The sequence below is a fragment of the Channa argus genome, unplaced genomic scaffold (genome assembly GCF_033026475.1).
Source record: "Channa argus isolate prfri unplaced genomic scaffold, Channa argus male v1.0 Contig095, whole genome shotgun sequence".
Lineage (NCBI taxonomy): Eukaryota > Metazoa > Chordata > Actinopteri > Anabantiformes > Channidae > Channa > Channa argus.
The window spans coordinates 40,079-60,781 of NW_027125314.1; the positions used below are offsets into that span (position 1 = coordinate 40,079).

At 45.4% G+C, this 20,703-nt stretch overlaps 7 non-coding genes across 7 annotated transcripts; all 7 read left to right on the forward strand.

The window, feature by feature from the left end:
* Positions 1–1,886: 1,886 nt before the first annotated feature.
* Positions 1,887–1,959, forward strand: trnaf-gaa (transfer RNA phenylalanine (anticodon GAA)). Its single transcript has one exon. It is a non-coding gene; the product is annotated as a tRNA-Phe (tRNA).
* A 4,052-nt stretch (positions 1,960–6,011) lies between these two features.
* trnaf-gaa (transfer RNA phenylalanine (anticodon GAA)) lies at positions 6,012–6,084 on the forward strand. The gene has a single exon. It is a non-coding gene; the product is annotated as a tRNA-Phe (tRNA).
* Positions 6,085–8,641: 2,557 nt separating this feature from the next.
* trnaf-gaa (transfer RNA phenylalanine (anticodon GAA)) lies at positions 8,642–8,714 on the forward strand. Its single transcript has one exon. It is a non-coding gene; the product is annotated as a tRNA-Phe (tRNA).
* A 5,265-nt stretch (positions 8,715–13,979) lies between these two features.
* trnaf-gaa (transfer RNA phenylalanine (anticodon GAA)) lies at positions 13,980–14,052 on the forward strand. Its single transcript has one exon. It is a non-coding gene; the product is annotated as a tRNA-Phe (tRNA).
* Positions 14,053–16,609: 2,557 nt separating this feature from the next.
* On the forward strand, positions 16,610–16,682 carry trnaf-gaa (transfer RNA phenylalanine (anticodon GAA)). The gene has a single exon. It is a non-coding gene; the product is annotated as a tRNA-Phe (tRNA).
* A 2,574-nt stretch (positions 16,683–19,256) lies between these two features.
* On the forward strand, positions 19,257–19,329 carry trnaf-gaa (transfer RNA phenylalanine (anticodon GAA)). Its single transcript has one exon. It is a non-coding gene; the product is annotated as a tRNA-Phe (tRNA).
* A 1,119-nt stretch (positions 19,330–20,448) lies between these two features.
* On the forward strand, positions 20,449–20,521 carry trnaf-gaa (transfer RNA phenylalanine (anticodon GAA)). Its single transcript has one exon. It is a non-coding gene; the product is annotated as a tRNA-Phe (tRNA).
* Positions 20,522–20,703: the final 182 nt, after the last annotated feature.

Genomic DNA, 20,703 nt, shown 5'->3' on the forward strand with positions numbered 1-20,703 from the left:
CCTTTTCGATTTCTTTGACCAATTTGCACATGCTGTTTGCCATATCGCGTGCACCAAGAAGAGGGCATGCAATTGCAGGAAAGGAACTCCTCAACAGGTAACTCAAAACTGAAATTGAACGACGACGACCATTAGTCAACCCACTGACACAGCTTGAGTGTTAATGTCATCTTTAAATAACAACAATTGTGTTTCTGCCTGGTTTCAGGCCAGGGACCTTTCACGTGTGAGGCGAACTTGATAACCGCTACACCACAGAAATCGGCGACTTTGACGAGCTACTTCAGAGCGTAGCTTCCCAGCAAGAAGAATACCACGGTCGTGGAAGTTTACTCCTCAGGGGTTTTGGGATGAAAATATCTTTATCGAACTTTGTAGTACTAAAACCAAAAGTGTTGCCTTTCTAATTGTTAGAGCTGAGACAACCCCTTTTACAAGGCAATCCACCCAGACTGACTGTGCACAGGATAATGGATAGCAAAAGGGTTTCTGCCTGATTTCGAACGAGGGACCTTTATGCATGTTAGGCCAAGGTGATATCCACTACACTACAGAATTTAGCCACGTAGGGTATTACTTTCAGAGGGTAGCATCTAACCACAAAGCGACACATTATCGTGCAAGGTCGACTCTAAGGGGCTTTCCAAAATCCTAGTGCACAATAGGTACTTTCTCAGCTTAATGGGGACCATGCTCATATGTGGAGGCTGATCGGTCCAATGCTAAGCCAGTGTAGCGTGGAGAGGGGATTGAAGCTGTGGTAATTGACATCCTAGGGCTGCTTCTTCAGTGCAGCTGTTTTTCATGGGAGAAACAAAGGCTGTTTAGAAATTGGTTCTTAACAATCTTCTGTAGTCTCGCAAAACCCTTTTTGATTTCTTTGACCAATTTGCACATGCTGTTTGCCATATCGCGTCCAACAAGAAGAGGGCGCGCAATTGTAGTCAACAGATACTCAAAACTGAAATTGAATAACGACCATTGCAACTTTAGCCAGTAATCGTCCGCTCTGTCAAAGACACAGCCTTTTTTCGGCGACTACTCTGGAGTGACTGCAAAAGATCTAACAGGCAAAAGTAGGCTTTCACATTCAGGCCCGTAGGTAACGTTCCTTTTCAAATGCAGATTGACGGAGAACGTAGGAAAGTAATTTGACAATTGATTCATTTTTGTCCAACCTTGAGCGAGTAAAAGTAATGGCATCAGAACGGCGTAACTACACCAGGGGCATGGCCGGGGGCAGTGCTGTTCCAGTCCTCGTTAGTATAGTGGACAGTATCTCCGCCTGTTGTAATTGACATCCTAGGGCTGCTGCTGCAAGTGCAGCTATTTTTCATGGGAGAAAGTCTCTATTTCGATTAATAGTATGTGGTGGCTTTGTCCAAAGTGAGGCTGTTTAGAAATTGGTTCTTAACTTTCTTCTGTAGTCTCGCATAACCCTTTTCGATTTCTTTGACCAATTTGCACTTGCTGCTTGCCATTTTCGATTTCTTTGACCAATTTGCACATGCTGTTTGCCATATCGCGTGCATCAAGAAGAGGGCATGCAATTGCAGGAAAGGAACTCCTCAACAGGTACTCAAAACTGAAATTGAACAACGACAATTGCAACTTTAGCCAGTAATGGTCCGCTCAGTCAAAGGCACACAGCCTTTGTCCAGCGACTACTCTGGCGAGACTGCAAACGAGCAGTGCTTTTCCAGTCCTCGTTAGTATAGTGGACAGTATCTCTGCCAGTCACGTGGAAGACCGGGGTTCGATTCCCCGACGGGGAGAGTCTTTTTGCCTTTGTCCCGGACAGTTGAAATTTCCCGCAATACGTCTTTGGCTTGGTTGAGGAGGCTTGCATTTGCAAATGATGGCCAGAAGAAGTCATCGGTTGTTGTGCCGAAATAGCTCAGTTGGGAGAGCGTTAGACTGAAGATCTGAAGGTCCCTGGTTCGATCCCGGGTTTCGGCATTACACCACCTCTGTCCGGCTTACGATGCCAAGAGGCCCCTAATCTTTTGTTTTTGTACTTAAGACGGTTCGGAAGGTAGTCTCTATGTGTGCCATTCTGTGATTTCAGGTTGTTTTACGGAGCAAGCATGTGTAAGAACTTAGTCAACCCACTGACACAGCTTGAGTGTAAATGTCATTTTAAAAAAACAACAATTGTGTTTCTGCCTGATTTCAGGCCAGGGACCTTTCACGTGTGAGGCGAACTTGATAACCGCTACACCACAGATACCGGCGACTTTGACGAGCTACTTCAGAGCGTAGGCAAAAGCAGGCTTTCACATTCAGGCCCGTAGGTAACGTTCCTTTTCAAATGCAGATTGCCGGAGAACGTAGGGGCGTAATTTGACAAGTGATGCATTTTTGTCCAACCTTGAGCGATTAAAAGTAATGGCATCAGAACAGCGTAACTACACCAGGGGCATGGCCGGGGCCAGTGCTGTTCCAGTCCTCGTTAGTATAGTGTACAGGATCTCCGCCTGTTGTAATTGACATCCTAGGGCTGCTGCTGCAAGTGCAGCTATTTTTCATTGGAGAAAGTCTCTATTTCGATTAATAGTATGTGGTGGCTTTGTCCAAACGGAAGCTGTTTAGAAATTGGTTCTTAACTTTCTTCTGTAGTCTCGCATAACCCTTTTCGATTTCTTTGACCAATTTGCACATGCTGTTTGCCATATCGCGTGCACCAAGAAGAGGGCATGCAATTGCAGGAAAGGAACTCCTCAACAGGTAACTCAAAACTGAAATTGAACGACGACGACCATTAGTCAACCCACTGACACAGCTTGAGTGTTAATGTCATCTTTAAATAACAACAATTGTGTTTCTGCCTGGTTTCAGGCCAGGGACCTTTCACGTGTGAGGCGAACTTGATAACCGCTACACCACAGAAATCGGCGACTTTGACGAGCTACTTCAGAGCGTAGCTTCCCAGCAAGAAGAATACCACGGTCGTGGAAGTTTACTCCTCAGGGGTTTTGGGATGAAAGGATCTTTATCGAACTTTGTAGTACTAAAACCAAAAGTGTTGCCTTTCTAATTGTTAGAGCTGAGACAACCCCTTTTACAAGGCAATCCACCCAGACTGACTGTGCACAGGATAATGGATAGCAAAAGGGTTTCTGCCTGATTTCGAACGAGGGACCTTTATGCATGTTAGGCCAAGGTGATATCCACTACACTACAGAATTTAGCCACGTAGGGTATTACTTTCAGAGGGTAGCATCTAACCACAAAGCGACACATTATCGTGCAAGGTCGACTCTAAGGGGCTTTCCAAAATCCTAGTGCACAATAGGTACTTTCTCAGCTTAATGGGGACCATGCTCATATGTGGAGGCTGATCGGTCCAATGCTAAGCCAGTGTAGCGTGGAGAGGGGATTGAAGCTGTGGTAATTGACATCCTAGGGCTGCTGCTTCAGTGCAGCTGTTTTTCATGGGAGAAACAAAGGCTGTTTAGAAATTGGTTCTTAACAATCTTCTGTAGTCTCGCAAAACCCTTTTTGATTTCTTTGACCAATTTGCACATGCTGTTTGCCATATCGCGTCCAACAAGAAGAGGGCGCGCAATTGTAGTCAACAGATACTCAAAACTGAAATTGAATAACGACCATTGCAACTTTAGCCAGTAATCGTCCGCTCTGTCAAAGACACAGCCTTTTTTCGGCGACTACTCTGGAGTGACTGCAAAAGATCTAACAGGCAAAAGTAGGCTTTCACATTCAGGCCCGTAGGTAACGTTCCTTTTCAAATGCAGATTGACGGAGAACGTAGGAGCGTAATTTGACAATTGATTCATTTTTGTCCAACCTTGAGCGAGTAAAAGTAATGGCATCAGAACGGCGTAACTACACCAGGGGCATGGCCGGGAGCAGTGCTGTTCCAGTCCTCGTTAGTATAGTGGACAGTATCTCCGCCTGTTGTAATTGACATCCTAGGGCTGCTGCTGCAAGTGCAGCTATTTTTCATGGGAGAAAGTCTCTATTTCGATTAATAGTATGTGGTGGCTTTGTCCAAAGTGAGGCTGTTTAGAAATTGGTTCTTAACTTTCTTCTGTAGTCTCGCATAACCCTTTTCGATTTCTTTGACCAATTTGCACTTGCTGCTTGCCCTTTTCGATTTCTTTGACCAATTTGCACATGCTGTTTGCCATATCGCGTGCACCAAGAAGAGGGCATGCAATTGCAGGAAAGGAACTCCTCAACAGGTAACTCAAAACTGAAATTGAACGACGACCATTGCAAGCATGTGTAAGAACTTAGTCAACCCACTGACACAGCTTGAGTGTTAATGTCATCTTTAAATAACAACAATTGTGTTTCTGCCTGGTTTCAGGCCAGAGACCTTTCACGTGTGAGGCGAACTTGATAACCGCTACACCACAGAAATCGGCGACTTTGACGAGCTACTTCAGAGCGTAGCTTCCCAGCAAGAAGAATACCACGGTCGTGGAAGTTTACTCTTCAGGAGTTTTGGGATGAAAGGATCTTTATCGAACTTTGTAGTACTAAAACCAAAAGTGTTGCCTTTCTAATTGTTAGAGCTGAGACAACCCCTTTTACAAGGCAATCCACCCAGACTGACTGTGCAGATGATAATGGATAGCAAAAGGGTTTCTGCCTGATTTCGAACGAGGGACCTTTATGCATGTTAGGCTAAGGTGATATCCACTGCACTACAGAATTTAGCCACGTAGGGTATTACTTTCAGAGGGTAGCATCTAACCACAAAGCGACACATTATCGTGCAAGGTCGACTCTAAGGGGCTTTCCAAAATCCTAGTGCACAATAGGTACTTTCTCAGCTTAATGGGGACCATGCTCATATGTGGAGGCTGATTGGTCCAATGCTAAGCCAGTGTAGCGTGGAGAGGGGATTGAAGCTGTGGTAATTGACATCCTAGGGCTGCTTCTTCAGTGCAGCTGTTTTTCATGGGAGAAACAAAGGCTGTTTAGAAATTGGTTCTTAACAATCTTCTGTAGTCTCGCAAAACCCTTTTTGATTTCTTTGACCAATTTGCACATGCTGTTTGCCATATCGCGTCCAACAAGAAGAGGGCGCGCAATTGTAGTCAACAGATACTCAAAACTGAAATTGAATAACGACCATTGCAACTTTAGCCAGTAATCGTCCGCTCTGTCAAAGACACAGCCTTTTTTCGGCGACTACTCTGGAGTGACTGCAAAAGATCTAACAGGCAAAAGCAGGTTTTCACATTCAGGCCCGTAGGTAACGTTCCTTTTCAAATGCAGATTGACGGAGAACGTAGGAAAGTAATTTGACAATTGATTCATTTTTGTCCAACCTTGAGCGAGTAAAAGTAATGGCATCAGAACGGCGTAACTACACCAGGGGCATGGCCGGGGGCAGTGCTGTTCCAGTCCTCATTAGTATAGTGGACAGTATCTCCGCCTGTTGTAATTGACATCCTAGGGCTGCTGCTGCAAGTGCAGCTATTTTTCATGGGAGAAAGTTTCTATTTCGATTAATAGTATGTGGTGGCTTTGTCCAAAGTGAGGCTGTTTAGAAATTGGTTCTTAACTTTCTTCTGTAGTCTCGCATAACCCTTTTCGATTTCTTTGACCAATTTGCACTTGCTGCTTGCCCTTTTCGATTTCTTTGACCAATTTGCACATGCTGTTTGCCATATCGCGTGCACCAAGAAGAGGGCATGCAATTGCAGGAAAGGAACTCCTCAACAGGTACTCAAAACTGAAATTGAACGACGACAATTGCAACTTTAGCCAGTAATGGTCCGCTCAGTCAAAGGCACACAGCCTTTGTCCAGCGACTACTCTCCCGAGACTGGAAACGAGCAGTGCTTTTCCAGTCCTCGTTAGTATAGTGGACAGTATCTCCGCCTGTCACGTGGAAGACCGGGGTTCGATTCCCCGACGGGGAGAGTCTTTTTGCCTTTGTCCCGGACAGTTGAAATTTCCCGCAATACGTCTTTGGCTTGGTTGAGGAGGCTTGCATTTGCAAATGATGGCCAGAAGAAGTCATCGGTTGTTGTGCCGAAATAGCTCAGTTGGGAGAGCGTTAGACTGAAGATCTGAAGGTCCCTGGTTCGATCCCGGGTTTCGGCATTACACCACCTCTGTCCAGCTTACGATGCCAAGAGGCCCCTAAACTTTTGTTTTTGTACTTAAGACGGTTCGGAAGGTAGTCTCTATGTGTGCCATTCTGTGATTTCAGGTTGTTTTACGGAGCAAGCATGTGTAAGAACTTAGTCAACCCACTGACACAGCTTGAGTGTAAATGTCATTTTAAAATAACAACAATTGTGTTTCTGCCTGATTTCAGGCCAGGGACCTTTCACGTGTGAGGCGAACTTGATAACCGCTACACCACAGATACCGGCGACTTTGACGAGCTACTTCAGAGCGTAGGCAAAAGCAGGCTTTCACATTCAGGCCCGTAGGTAACGTTCCTTTTCAAATGCAGATTGCCGGAGAACGTAGGGGCGTAATTTGACAAGTGATGCATTTTTGTCCAACCTTGAGCGATTAAAAGTAATGGCATCAGAACAGCGTAACTACACCAGGGGCATGGCCGGGGCCAGTGCTGTTCCAGTCCTCGTTAGTATAGTGTACAGGATCTCCGCCTGTTGTAATTGACATCCTAGGGCTGCTGCTGCAAGTGCAGCTATTTTTCATTGGAGAAAGTCTCTATTTCGATTAATAGTATGTGGTGGCTTTGTCCAAACGGAAGCTGTTTAGAAATTGGTTCTTAACTTTCTTCTGTAGTCTCGCATAACCCTTTTCGATTTCTTTGACCAATTTGCACATGCTGTTTGCCATATCGCGTGCACCAAGAAGAGGGCATGCAATTGCAGGAAAGGAACTCCTCAACAGGTAACTCAAAACTGAAATTGAACGACGACGACCATTAGTCAACCCACTGACACAGCTTGAGTGTTAATGTCATCTTTAAATAACAACAATTGTGTTTCTGCCTGGTTTCAGGCCAGGGACCTTTCACGTGTGAGGCGAACTTGATAACCGCTACACCACAGAAATCGGCGACTTTGACGAGCTACTTCAGAGCGTAGCTTCCCAGCAAGAAGAATACCACGGTCGTGGAAGTTTACTCCTCAGGGGTTTTGGGATGAAAGGATCTTTATCGAACTTTGTAGTACTAAAACCAAAAGTGTTGCCTTTCTAATTGTTAGAGCTGAGACAACCCCTTTTACAAGGCAATCCACCCAGACTGACTGTGCACAGGATAATGGATAGCAAAAGGGTTTCTGCCTGATTTCGAACGAGGGACCTTTATCCATGTTAGGCCAAGGTGATATCCACTACACTACAGAATTTAGCCACGTAGGGTATTACTTTCAGAGGGTAGCATCTAACCACAAAGCGACACATTATCGTGCAAGGTCGACTCTAAGGGGCTTTCCAAAATCCTAGTGCACAATAGGTACTTTCTCAGCTTAATGGGGACCATGCTCATATGTGGAGGCTGATCGGTCCAATGCTAAGCCAGTGTAGCGTGGAGAGGGGATTGAAGCTGTGGTAATTGACATCCTAGGGCTGCTGCTTCAGTGCAGCTGTTTTTCATGGGAGAAACAAAGGCTGTTTAGAAATTGGTTCTTAACAATCTTCTGTAGTCTCGCAAAACCCTTTTTGATTTCTTTGACCAATTTGCACATGCTGTTTGCCATATCGCGTCCAACAAGAAGAGGGCGCGCAATTGTAGTCAACAGATACTCAAAACTGAAATTGAATAACGACCATTGCAACTTTAGCCAGTAATCGTCCGCTCTGTCAAAGACACAGCCTTTTTTCGGCGACTACTCTGGAGTGACTGCAAAAGATCTAACAGGCAAAAGTAGGCTTTCACATTCAGGCCCGTAGGTAACGTTCCTTTTCAAATGCAGATTGACGGAGAACGTAGGAGCGTAATTTGACAATTGATTCATTTTTGTCCAACCTTGAGCGAGTAAAAGTAATGGCATCAGAACGGCGTAACTACACCAGGGGCATGGCCGGGGGCAGTGCTGTTCCAGTCCTCGTTAGTATAGTGGACAGTATCTCCGCCTGTTGTAATTGACATCCTAGGGCTGCTGCTGCAAGTGCAGCTATTTTTCATGGGAGAAAGTCTCTATTTCGATTAATAGTATGTGGTGGCTTTGTCCAAAGTGAGGCTGTTTAGAAATTGGTTCTTAACTTTCTTCTGTAGTCTCGCATAACCCTTTTCGATTTCTTTGACCAATTTGCACTTGCTGCTTGCCCTTTTCGATTTCTTTGACCAATTTGCACATGCTGTTTGCCATATCGCGTGCACCAAGAAGAGGGCATGCAATTGCAGGAAAGGAACTCCTCAACAGGTACTCAAAACTGAAATTGAACGACGACAATTGCAACTTTAGCCAGTAATGGTCCGCTCAGTCAAAGGCACACAGCCTTTGTCCAGCGACTACTCTGGCGAGACTGCAAACGAGCAGTGCTTTTCCAGTCCTCGTTAGTATAGTGGACAGTATCTCCGCCTGTCACGTGGAAGACCGGGGTTCGATTCCCCGACGGGGAGAGTCTTTTTGCCTTTGTCCCGGACAGTTGAAATTTCCCGCAATACGTCTTTGGCTTGGTTGAGGAGGCTTGCATTTGCAAATGATGGCCAGAAGAAGTCATCGGTTGTTGTGCCGAAATAGCTCAGTTGGGAGAGCGTTAGACTGAAGATCTGAAGGTCCCTGGTTCGATCCCGGGTTTCGGCATTACACCACCTCTGTCTGGCTTACGATGCCAAGAGGCCCCTAATCTTTTGTTTTTGTACTTAAGACGGTTCGGAAGGTAGTCTCTATGTGTGCCATTCTGTGATTTCAGGTTGTTTTACGGAGCAAGCATGTGTAAGAACTTAGTCAACCCACTGACACAGCTTGAGTGTGAATGTCATCTTAAAATAACAACAATTGTGTTTCTGCCTGATTTCAGGCTAGGGACCTTTCACGTGTGAGGCGAACTTGATAACCGCTACACCACAGATACCGGCGACTTTGACGGGCTACTTCAGAGCGTAGGCAAAAGCAGGCTTTCACATTCAGGCCCGTAGGTAACGTTCCTTTTCAATTGCAGATTGCCGGAGAACGTAGGGGCGTAATTTGACAAGTGATGCATTTTTATCCAACCTTGTGCGAGTAAAACTAATGGCATCAGAACGGCGTAACTACACCAGGGGCATGGCCGGGGCCAGTGCTGTTCCAGTCCTCGTTAGTATAGTGGACAGGATCTCCGCCTGTTGTAATTGACATCCTAGGGCTGCTGCTGCAAGTGCAGCTATTTTTCATTGGAGAAAGTCTCTATTTCGATTAATAGTATGTGGTGGCTTTGTCCAAACTGAGGCTGTTTAGAAATTGGTTCTTAACTTTCTTCTGTAGTCTCGCATAACCCTTTTCAATTTCTTTGACCAATTTGCACATGCTGTTTGCCATATCGCGTGCACCAAGAAGAGGGCATGCAATTGCAGGAAAGGAACTCCTCAACAGGTAACTCAAAACTGAAATTGAACGACGACCATTGCAAGCATGTGTAAGAACTTAGTCAACCCACTGACACAGCTTGAGTGTGAATGTCATCTTAAAATAACAACAATTGTGTTTCTGCCTGGTTTCAGGCCAGGGACCTTTCACCTGTGAGGCGAACTTGATAACCGCTACACCACAGAAATCGGCGACTTTGACGAGCTACTTCAGAGCGTAGCTTCCCAGCAAGAAGAATAACACGGTCGTGGAAGTTAACTCCTCAGGGGTTTTGGGATGAAAGGATCTTTATCGAACTTTGTAGTACTAAAACTAAAAGTGTTGCTTTTCTAATTGTTAGAGCTGAGACAACCCCTTTTACAAGGCAATCCACCCAGACTGACTGTGCACATGATAATGGTTAGCAAAAGGGTTTCTGCCTGATTTCGAACGAGGGACCTTTATGCATGTTAGGCCAAGGTGATATCCACTACACTACAGAATTTAGCCACGTAGGGTATTACTTTCAGAGGGTAGCATCTAACCACAAAGCGACACATTATCGTGCAAGGTCGACTCTAAGGGGCTTTCCAAAATCCTAGTGCACAATAGGTACTTTCTCAGCTTAATGGGGACCATGCTCATATGTGGAGGCTGATCGGTCCAATGCTAAGCCAGTGTAGCGTGGAGAGGGGATTGAAGCTGTGGTAATTGACATCCTAGGGCTGCTGCTTCAGTGCAGCTGTTTTTCATGGGAGAAACAAAGGCTGTTTAGAAATTGGTTCTTAACAATCTTCTGTAGTCTCGCAAAACCCTTTTTGATTTCTTTGACCAATTTGCACATGCTGTTTGCCATATCGCGTCCAACAAGAAGAGGGCGCGCAATTGTAGTCAACAGATACTCAAAACTGAAATTGAATAACGACCATTGCAACTTTAGCCAGTAATTGTCCGCTCTGTTAAAGACACAGCCTTTTTTCGGCGACTAATCTGGAGTGACTGCAAAAGATCTAACAGGCAAAAGCAGGCTTTCATATTCAGGCCCGTAGGTAACGTTCCTTTTCAAATGCAGATTGCCGGAGAACGTAGGGGCGTAATTTGACAAGTGATGCTTTTTTGTCCAACCTTGAGCGAGTAAAAGTAATGGCATCAGAACGGCGTAATTACACCAGGGGCATGGCCGGGGGCAGTGCTGTTCCAGTCCTCATTAGTATAGTGGACAGTATCTCCGCCTGTTGTAATGGACATCCTAGGGCTGCTGCTGCAAGTGCAGCTATTTTTCATGGGAGAAAGTCTCTATTTCAATTAATAGTATGTTGTGGCTTTGTCCAAGCTGAGGCTGTTTAGAAATTGGTTCTTAACTTTCTTCTGTAATCTCGCATAACCCTTTTCGATTTCTTTGACCAATTTGCACTTGCTGCTTGCCCTTTTCGATTTCTTTGACCAATTTGCACATGCTGTTTGCCATATTGCGTGCACCAAGAATAGGGCATCCAATTGCAGGAAAGGAACTCCTCAACAGGTACTCAAAACTGAAATTGAATAACGACCATTGCAACTTTAGCCAGTAATCGTCCGCTCTGTCAAAGACACAGCCTTTTTTCGGCGACTACTCTGGAGTGAATGCAAAAGATCTAACAGGCAAAAGCAGGCTTTCACATTCAGGCCCGTAGGTAACGTTCCTTTTCAAATGCAGATTGCCGGAGAACGTAGGGGCGTAATTTGACAAGTGATGGTTTTTTGTCCAACCTTGAGCGAGTAAAAGTAATGGCATCAGAACGGCGTAACTACACCAGGGGCATGGTCGGGGGCAGTGCTGTTCCAGTCCTCGTTAGTATAGTGGACAGTATCTCCGCCTGTTGTAATTGACATCCTAGGGCTGCTGCTGCAAGTGCAGCTATTTTTCATGGGAGAAAGTCTCTATTTCGATTAATAGTATGTGGTGGCTTTGTCCAAAGTGAGGCTGTTTAGAAATTGGTTCTTAACAATCTTCTGTAGTCTCGCAAAACCCTTTTTGATTTCTTTGACCAATTTGCACATGCTGTTTGCCATATCGGGTCCAACAAGAAGAGGGCGCGCAATTGTAGTCAACAGATACTCAAAACTGAAATTGAATAACGACCATTGCAACTTTAGCCAGTAATCGTCCGCTCTGTCAAAGACACAGCCTTTTTTCGGCGACTACTCTGGAGTGACTGCAAAAGATCTAACAGGCAAAAGTAGGCTTTCACATTCAGGCCCGTAGGTAACGTTCCTTTTCAAATGCAGATTGACGGAGAACGTAGGAGCGTAATTTGACAATTGATTCATTTTTGTCCAACCTTGAGCGAGTAAAAGTAATGGCATCAGAACGGCGTAACTACACCAGGGGCATGGCCGGGGGCAGTGCTGTTCCAGTCCTCGTTAGTATAGTGGACAGTATCTCCGCCTGTTGTAATTGACATCCTAGGGCTGCTGCTGCAAGTGCAGCTATTTTTCATGGGAGAAAGTCTCTATTTCGATTAATAGTATGTGGTGGCTTTGTCCAAAGTGAGGCTGTTTAGAAATTGGTTCTTAACTTTCTTCTGTAGTCTCGCATAACCCTTTTCGATTTCTTTGACCAATTTGCACTTGCTGCTTGCCCTTTTCGATTTCTTTGACCAATTTGCACATGCTGTTTGCCATATCGCGTGCACCAAGAAGAGGGCATGCAATTGCAGGAAAGGAACTCCTCAACAGGTAACTCAAAACTGAAATTGAACGACGACCATTGCAAGCATGTGTAAGAACTTAGTCAACCCACTGACACAGCTTGAGTGTTAATGTCATCTTTAAATAACAACAATTGTGTTTCTGCCTGGTTTCAGGCCAGGGACCTTTCACGTGTGAGGCGAACTTGATAACCGCTACACCACAGAAATCGGCGACTTTGACGAGCTACTTCAGAGCGTAGCTTCCCAGCAAGAAGAATACCACGGTCGTGGAAGTTTACTCCTCAGGGGTTTTGGGATGAAAATATCTTTATCGAACTTTGTAGTACTAAAACCAAAAGTGTTGCCTTTCTAATTGTTAGAGCTGAGACAACCCCTTTTACAAGGCAATCCACCCAGACTGACTGTGCACAGGATAATGGATAGCAAAAGGGTTTCTGCCTGATTTCGAACGAGGGACCTTTATGCATGTTAGGCCAAGGTGATATCCACTACACTACAGAATTTAGCCACGTAGGGTATTACTTTCAGAGGGTAGCATCTAACCACAAAGCGACACATTATCGTGCAAGGTCGACTCTAAGGGGCTTTCCAAAATCCTAGTGCACAATAGGTACTTTCTCAGCTTAATGGGGACCATGCTCATATGTGGAGGCTGATCGGTCCAATGCTAAGCCAGTGTAGCGTGGAGAGGGGATTGAAGCTGTGGTAATTGACATCCTAGGGCTGCTTCTTCAGTGCAGCTGTTTTTCATGGGAGAAACAAAGGCTGTTTAGAAATTGGTTCTTAACAATCTTCTGTAGTCTCGCAAAACCCTTTTTGATTTCTTTGACCAATTTGCACATGCTGTTTGCCATATCGCGTCCAACAAGAAGAGGGCGCGCAATTGTAGTCAACAGATACTCAAAACTGAAATTGAATAACGACCATTGCAACTTTAGCCAGTAATCGTCCGCTCTGTCAAAGACACAGCCTTTTTTCGGCGACTACTCTGGAGTGACTGCAAAAGATCTAACAGGCAAAAGTAGGCTTTCACATTCAGGCCCGTAGGTAACGTTCCTTTTCAAATGCAGATTGACGGAGAACGTAGGAAAGTAATTTGACAATTGATTCATTTTTGTCCAACCTTGAGCGAGTAAAAGTAATGGCATCAGAACGGCGTAACTACACCAGGGGCATGGCCGGGGGCAGTGCTGTTCCAGTCCTCGTTAGTATAGTGGACAGTATCTCCGCCTGTTGTAATTGACATCCTAGGGCTGCTGCTGCAAGTGCAGCTATTTTTCATGGGAGAAAGTCTCTATTTCGATTAATAGTATGTGGTGGCTTTGTCCAAAGTGAGGCTGTTTAGAAATTGGTTCTTAACTTTCTTCTGTAGTCTCGCATAACCCTTTTCGATTTCTTTGACCAATTTGCACTTGCTGCTTGCCATTTTCGATTTCTTTGACCAATTTGCACATGCTGTTTGCCATATCGCGTGCATCAAGAAGAGGGCATGCAATTGCAGGAAAGGAACTCCTCAACAGGTACTCAAAACTGAAATTGAACGACGACAATTGCAACTTTAGCCAGTAATGGTCCGCTCAGTCAAAGGCACACAGCCTTTGTCCAGCGACTACTCTCGCGAGACTGCAAACGAGCAGTGCTTTTCCAGTCCTCGTTAGTATAGTGGACAGTATCTCCGCCTGTCACGTGGAAGACCGGGGTTCGATTCCCCGACGGGGAGAGTCTTTTTGCCTTTGTCCCGGACAGTTGAAATTTCCCGCAATACGTCTTTGGCTTGGTTGAGGAGGCTTGCATTTGCAAATGATGGCCAGAAGAAGTCATCGGTTGTTGTGCCGAAATAGCTCAGTTGGGAGAGCGTTAGACTGAAGATCTGAAGGTCCCTGGTTCGATCCCGGGTTTCGGCATTACACCACCTCTGTCCGGCTTACGATGCCAAGAGGCCCCTAATCTTTTGTTTTTGTACTTAAGACGGTTCGGAAGGTAGTCTCTATGTGTGCCATTCTGTGATTTCAGGTTGTTTTACGGAGCAAGCATGTGTAAGAACTTAGTCAACCCACTGACACAGCTTGAGTGTAAATGTCATTTTAAAAAAACAACAATTGTGTTTCTGCCTGATTTCAGGCCAGGGACCTTTCACGTGTGAGGCGAACTCGATAACCGCTACACCACAGATACCGGCGACTTTGACGAGCTACTTCAGAGCGTAGGCAAAAGCAGGCTTTCACATTCAGGCCCGTAGGTAACGTTCCTTTTCAAATGCAGATTGCCGGAGAACGTAGGGGCGTAATTTGACAAGTGATGCATTTTTGTCCAACCTTGAGCGATTAAAAGTAATGGCATCAGAACAGCGTAACTACACCAGGGGCATGGCCGGGGCCAGTGCTGTTCCAGTCCTCGTTAGTATAGTGTACAGGATCTCCGCCTGTTGTAATTGACATCCTAGGGCTGCTGCTGCAAGTGCAGCTATTTTTCATTGGAGAAAGTCTCTATTTCGATTAATAGTATGTGGTGGCTTTGTCCAAACGGAAGCTGTTTAGAAATTGGTTCTTAACTTTCTTCTGTAGTCTCGCATAACCCTTTTCGATTTCTTTGACCAATTTGCACATGCTGTTTGCCATATCGCGTGCACCAAGAAGAGGGCATGCAATTGCAGGAAAGGAACTCCTCAACAGGTAACTCAAAACTGAAATTGAACGACGACGACCATTAGTCAACCCACTGACACAGCTTGAGTGTTAATGTCATCTTTAAATAACAACAATTGTGTTTCTGCCTGGTTTCAGGCCAGGGACCTTTCACGTGTGAGGCGAACTTGATAACCGCTACACCACAGAAATCGGCGACTTTGACGAGCTACTTCAGAGCGTAGCTTCCCAGCAAGAAGAATACCACGGTCGTGGAAGTTTACTCCTCAGGGGTTTTGGGATGAAAGGATCTTTATCGAACTTTGTAGTACTAAAACCAAAAGTGTTGCCTTTCTAATTGTTAGAGCTGAGACAACCCCTTTTACAAGGCAATCCACCCAGACTGACTGTGCACAGGATAATGGATAGCAAAAGGGTTTCTGCCTGATTTCGAACGAGGGACCTTTATGCATGTTAGGCCAAGGTGATATCCACTACACTACAGAATTTAGCCACGTAGGGTATTACTTTCAGAGGGTAGCATCTAACCACAAAGCGACACATTATCGTGCAAGGTCGACTCTAAGGGGCTTTCCAAAATCCTAGTGCACAATAGGTACTTTCTCAGCTTAATGGGGACCATGCTCATATGTGGAGGCTGATCGGTCCAATGCTAAGCCAGTGTAGCGTGGAGAGGGGATTGAAGCTGTGGTAATTGACATCCTAGGGCTGCTGCTTCAGTGCAGCTGTTTTTCATGGGAGAAACAAAGGCTGTTTAGAAATTGGTTCTTAACAATCTTCTGTAGTCTCGCAAAACCCTTTTTGATTTCTTTGACCAATTTGCACATGCTGTTTGCCATATCGCGTCCAACAAGAAGAGGGCGCGCAATTGTAGTCAACAGATACTCAAAACTGAAATTGAATAACGACCATTGCAACTTTAGCCAGTAATCGTCCGCTCTGTCAAAGACACAGCCTTTTTTCGGCGACTACTCTGGAGTGACTGCAAAAGATCTAACAGGCAAAAGTAGGCTTTCACATTCAGGCCCGTAGGTAACGTTCCTTTTCAAATGCAGATTGACGGAGAACGTAGGAGCGTAATTTGACAATTGATTCATTTTTGTCCAACCTTGAGCGAGTAAAAGTAATGGCATCAGAACGGCGTAACTACACCAGGGGCATGGCCGGGGGCAGTGCTGTTCCAGTCCTCGTTAGTATAGTGGACAGTATCTCCGCCTGTTGTAATTGACATCCTAGGGCTGCTGCTGCAAGTGCAGCTATTTTTCATGGGAGAAAGTCTCTATTTCGATTAATAGTATGTGGTGGCTTTGTCCAAAGTGAGGCTGTTTAGAAATTGGTTCTTAACTTTCTTCTGTAGTCTCGCATAACCCTTTTCGATTTCTTTGACCAATTTGCACTTGCTGCTTGCCCTTTTCGATTTCTTTGACCAATTTGCACATGCTGTTTGCCATATCGCGTGCACCAAGAAGAGGGCATGCAATTGCAGGAAAGGAACTCCTCAACAGGTACTCAAAACTGAAATTGAACGACGACAATTGCAACTTTAGCCAGTAATGGTCCGCTCAGTCAAAGGCACACAGCCTTTGTCCAGCGACTACTCTCCCGAGACTGCAAACGAGCAGTGCTTTTCCAGGCCTCGTTAGTATAGTGGACAGTATCTCCGCCTGTCACGTGGAAGACCGGGGTTCGATTCCCCGACGGGGAGAGTCTTTTTGCCTTTGTCCCGGACAGTTGAAATTTCCCGCAATACGTCTTTGGCTTGGTTGAGGAGGCTTGCATTTGCAAATGATGGCCAGAAGAAGTCATCGGTTGTTGTGCCGAAATAGCTCAGTTGGGAGAGCGTTAGACTGAAGATCTGAAGGTCCCTGGTTCGATCCCGGGTTTCGGCATTACACCACCTCTGTCCGGCTTACGATGCCAAGAGGCCCCTAAACTTTTGTTTTTGTACTTAAGACGGTTCGGAAGGTAGTCTCTATGTGTGCCATTCTGTGATTTCAGGTTGTTTTACGGAGCAAGCATGTGTAAGAACTTAGTCAACCCACTGACACAGCTTGAGTGTAAATGTCATTTTAAAATAACAACAATTGTGTTTCTGCCTGATTTCAGGCCAGGGACCTTTCACGTGTGAGGCGAACTTGATAACCGCTACACCACAGATACCGGCGACTTTGACGAGCTACTTCAGAGCGTAGGCAAAAGCAGGCTTTCACATTCAGGCCCGTAGGTAACGTTCCTTTTCAAATGCAGATTGCCGGAGAACGTAGGGGCGTAATTTGACAAGTGATGCATTTTTGTCCAACCTTGAGCGATTAAAAGTAATGGCATCAGAACAGCGTAACTACACCAGGGGCATGGCCGGGGCCAGTGCTGTTCCAGTCCTCGTTAGTATAGTGTACAGGATCTCCGCCTGTTGTAATTGACATCCTAGGGCTGCTGCTGCAAGTGCAGCTATTTTTCATTGGAGAAAGTCTCTATTTCGATTAATAGTATGTGGTGGCTTTGTCCAAACGGAAGCTGTTTAGAAATTGGTTCTTAACTTTCTTCTGTAGTCTCGCATAACCCTTTTCGATTTCTTTGACCAATTTGCACATGCTGTTTGCCATATCGCGTGCACCAAGAAGAGGGCATGCAATTGCAGGAAAGGAACTCCTCAACAGGTAACTCAAAACTGAAATTGAACGACGACCATTGCAAGCATGTGTAAGAACTTAGTCAACCCACTGACACAGCTTGAGTGTTAATGTCATCTTTAAATAACAACAATTGTGTTTCTGCCTGGTTTCAGGCCAGGGACCTTTCACGTGTGAGGCGAACTTGATAACCGCTACACCACAGAAATCGGCGACTTTGACGAGCTACTTCAGAGCGTAGCTTCCCAGCAAGAAGAATACCACGGTCGTGGAAGTTTACTCTTCAGGAGTTTTGGGATGAAAGGATCTTTATCGAACTTTGTAGTACTAAAACCAAAAGTGTTGCCTTTCTAATTGTTAGAGCTGAGACAACCCCTTTTACAAGGCAATCCACCCAGACTGACTGTGCACATGATAATGGATAGCAAAAGGGTTTCTGCCTGATTTCGAACGAGGGACCTTTATGCATGTTAGGCTAAGGTGATATCCACTGCACTACAGAATTTAGCCACGTAGGGTATTACTTTCAGAGGGTAGCATCTAACCACAAAGCGACACATTATCGTGCAAGGTCGACTCTAAGGGGCTTTCCAAAATCCTAGTGCACAATAGGTACTTTCTCAGCTTAATGGGGACCATGCTCATATGTGGAGGCTGATTGGTCCAATGCTAAGCCAGTGTAGCGTGGAGAGGGGATTGAAGCTGTGGTAATTGACATCCTAGGGCTGCTTCTTCAGTGCAGCTGTTTTTCATGGGAGAAACAAAGGCTGTTTAGAAATTGGTTCTTAACAATCTTCTGTAGTCTCGCAAAACCCTTTTTGATTTCTTTGACCAATTTGCACATGCTGTTTGCCATATCGCGTCCAACAAGAAGAGGGCGCGCAATTGTAGTCAACAGATACTCAAAACTGAAATTGAATAACGACCATTGCAACTTTAGCCAGTAATCGTCCGCTCTGTCAAAGACACAGCCTTTTTTCGGCGACTACTCTGGAGTGACTGCAAAAGATCTAACAGGCAAAAGCAGGTTTTCACATTCAGGCCCGTAGGTAACGTTCCTTTTCAAATGCAGATTGACGGAGAACGTAGGAAAGTAATTTGACAATTGATTCATTTTTGTCCAACCTTGAGCGAGTAAAAGTAATGGCATCAGAACGGCGTAACTACACCAGGGGCATGGCCGGGGGCAGTGCTGTTCCAGTCCTCATTAGTATAGTGGACAGTATCTCCGCCTGTTGTAATTGACATCCTAGGGCTGCTGCTGCAAGTGCAGCTATTTTTCATGGGAGAAAGTCTCTATTTCGATTAATAGTATGTGGTGGCTTTGTCCAAAGTGAGGCTGTTTAGAAATTGGTTCTTAACTTTCTTCTGTAGTCTCGCATAACCCTTTTCGATTTCTTTGACCAATTTGCACTTGCTGCTTGCCCTTTTCGATTTCTTTGACCAATTTGCACATGCTGTTTGCCATATCGCGTGCACCAAGAAGAGGGCATGCAATTGCAGGAAAGGAACTCCTCAACAGGTACTCAAAACTGAAATTGAACGACGACAATTGCAACTTTAGCCAGTAATGGTCCGCTCAGTCAAAGGCACACAGCCTTTGACCAGCGACTACTCTGGCGAGACTGCAAACGAGCAGTGCTTTTCCAGTCCTCGTTAGTATAGTGGACAGTATCTCCGCCTGTCACGTGGAAGACCGGGGTTCGATTCCCCGACGGGGAGAGTCTTTTTGCCTTTGTCCCGGACAGTTGAAATTTCCCGCAATACGTCTTTGGCTTGGTTGAGGAGGCTTGCATTTGCAAATGATGGCCAGAAGAAGTCATCGGTTGTTGTGCCGAAATAGCTCAGTTGGGAGAGCGTTAGACTGAAGATCTGAAGGTCCCTGGTTCGATCCCGGGTTTCGGCATTACACCACCTCTGTCTGGCTTACGATGCCAAGAGGCCCCTAATCTTTTGTTTTTGTACTTAAGACGGTTCGGAAGGTAGTCTCTATGTGTGCCATTCTGTGATTTCAGGTTGTTTTACGGAGCAAGCATGTGTAAGAACTTAGTCAACCCACTGACACAGCTTGAGTGTGAATGTCATCTTAAAATAACAACAATTGTGTTTCTGCCTGATTTCAGGCTAGGGACCTTTCACGTGTGAGGCGAACTTGATAACCGCTACACCACAGATACCGGCGACTTTGACGGGCTACTTCAGAGCGTAGGCAAAAGCAGGCTTTCACATTCAGGCCCGTAGGTAACGTTCCTTTTCAATTGCAGATTGCCGGAGAACGTAGGGGCGTAATTTGACAAGTGATGCATTTTTATCCAACCTTGTGCGAGTAAAACTAATGGCATCAGAACGGCGTAACTACACCAGGGGCATGGCCGGGGCCAGTGCTGTTCCAGTCCTCGTTAGTATAGTGGACAGGATCTCCGCCTGTTGTAATTGACATCCTAGGGCTGCTGCTGCAAGTGCAGCTATTTTTCATTGGAGAAAGTCTCTATTTCGATTAATAGTATGTGGTGGCTTTGTCCAAACCGAGGCTGTTTAGAAATTGGTTCTTAACTTTCTTCTGTAGTCTCGCATAACCCTTTTCGATTTCTTTGACCAATTTGCACTTGCTGCTTGCCCTTTTCGATTTCTTTGACCAATTTGCACATGCTGTTTGCCATATCGCGTGCACCAAGAAGAGGGCATGCAATTGCAGGAAAGGAACTCCTCAACAGGTACTCAAAACTGAAATTGAACGACGACAATTGCAACTTTAGCCAGTAATGGTCCGCTCAGTCAAAGGCACACAGCCTTTGTCCAGCGACTACTCTGGCGAGACTGCAAACGAGCAGTGCTTTTCCAGTCCTCGTTAGTATAGTGGACAGTATCTCCGCCTGTCACGTGGAAGACCGGGGTTCGATTCCCCGACGGGGAGAGTCTTTTTGCCTTTGTCCCGGACAGTTGAAATTTCCCGCAATACGTCTTTGGCTTGGTTGAGGAGGCTTGCATTTGCAAATGATGGCCAGAAGAAGTCATCAGTTGTTGTGCCGAAATAGCTCAGTTGGGAGAGCGTTAGACTGAAGATTTAAAGGTCCCTGGTTCGATCCCGGGTTTTGGCATTACACCACCTCTGTCTTGCGTACGATGCCAAGAGTCCCCTAACCTTTTGTTTTTTTACTTAACACGGTTTGGAAGGTAGTCTCTATGTGTGCCATTCTGTGATTTCAGGTTGTTTTACGGAGCAAGCATGTGTAAGAACTTAGTCAACCCACTGACACAGCTTGAGTGTAAATGTCATTTT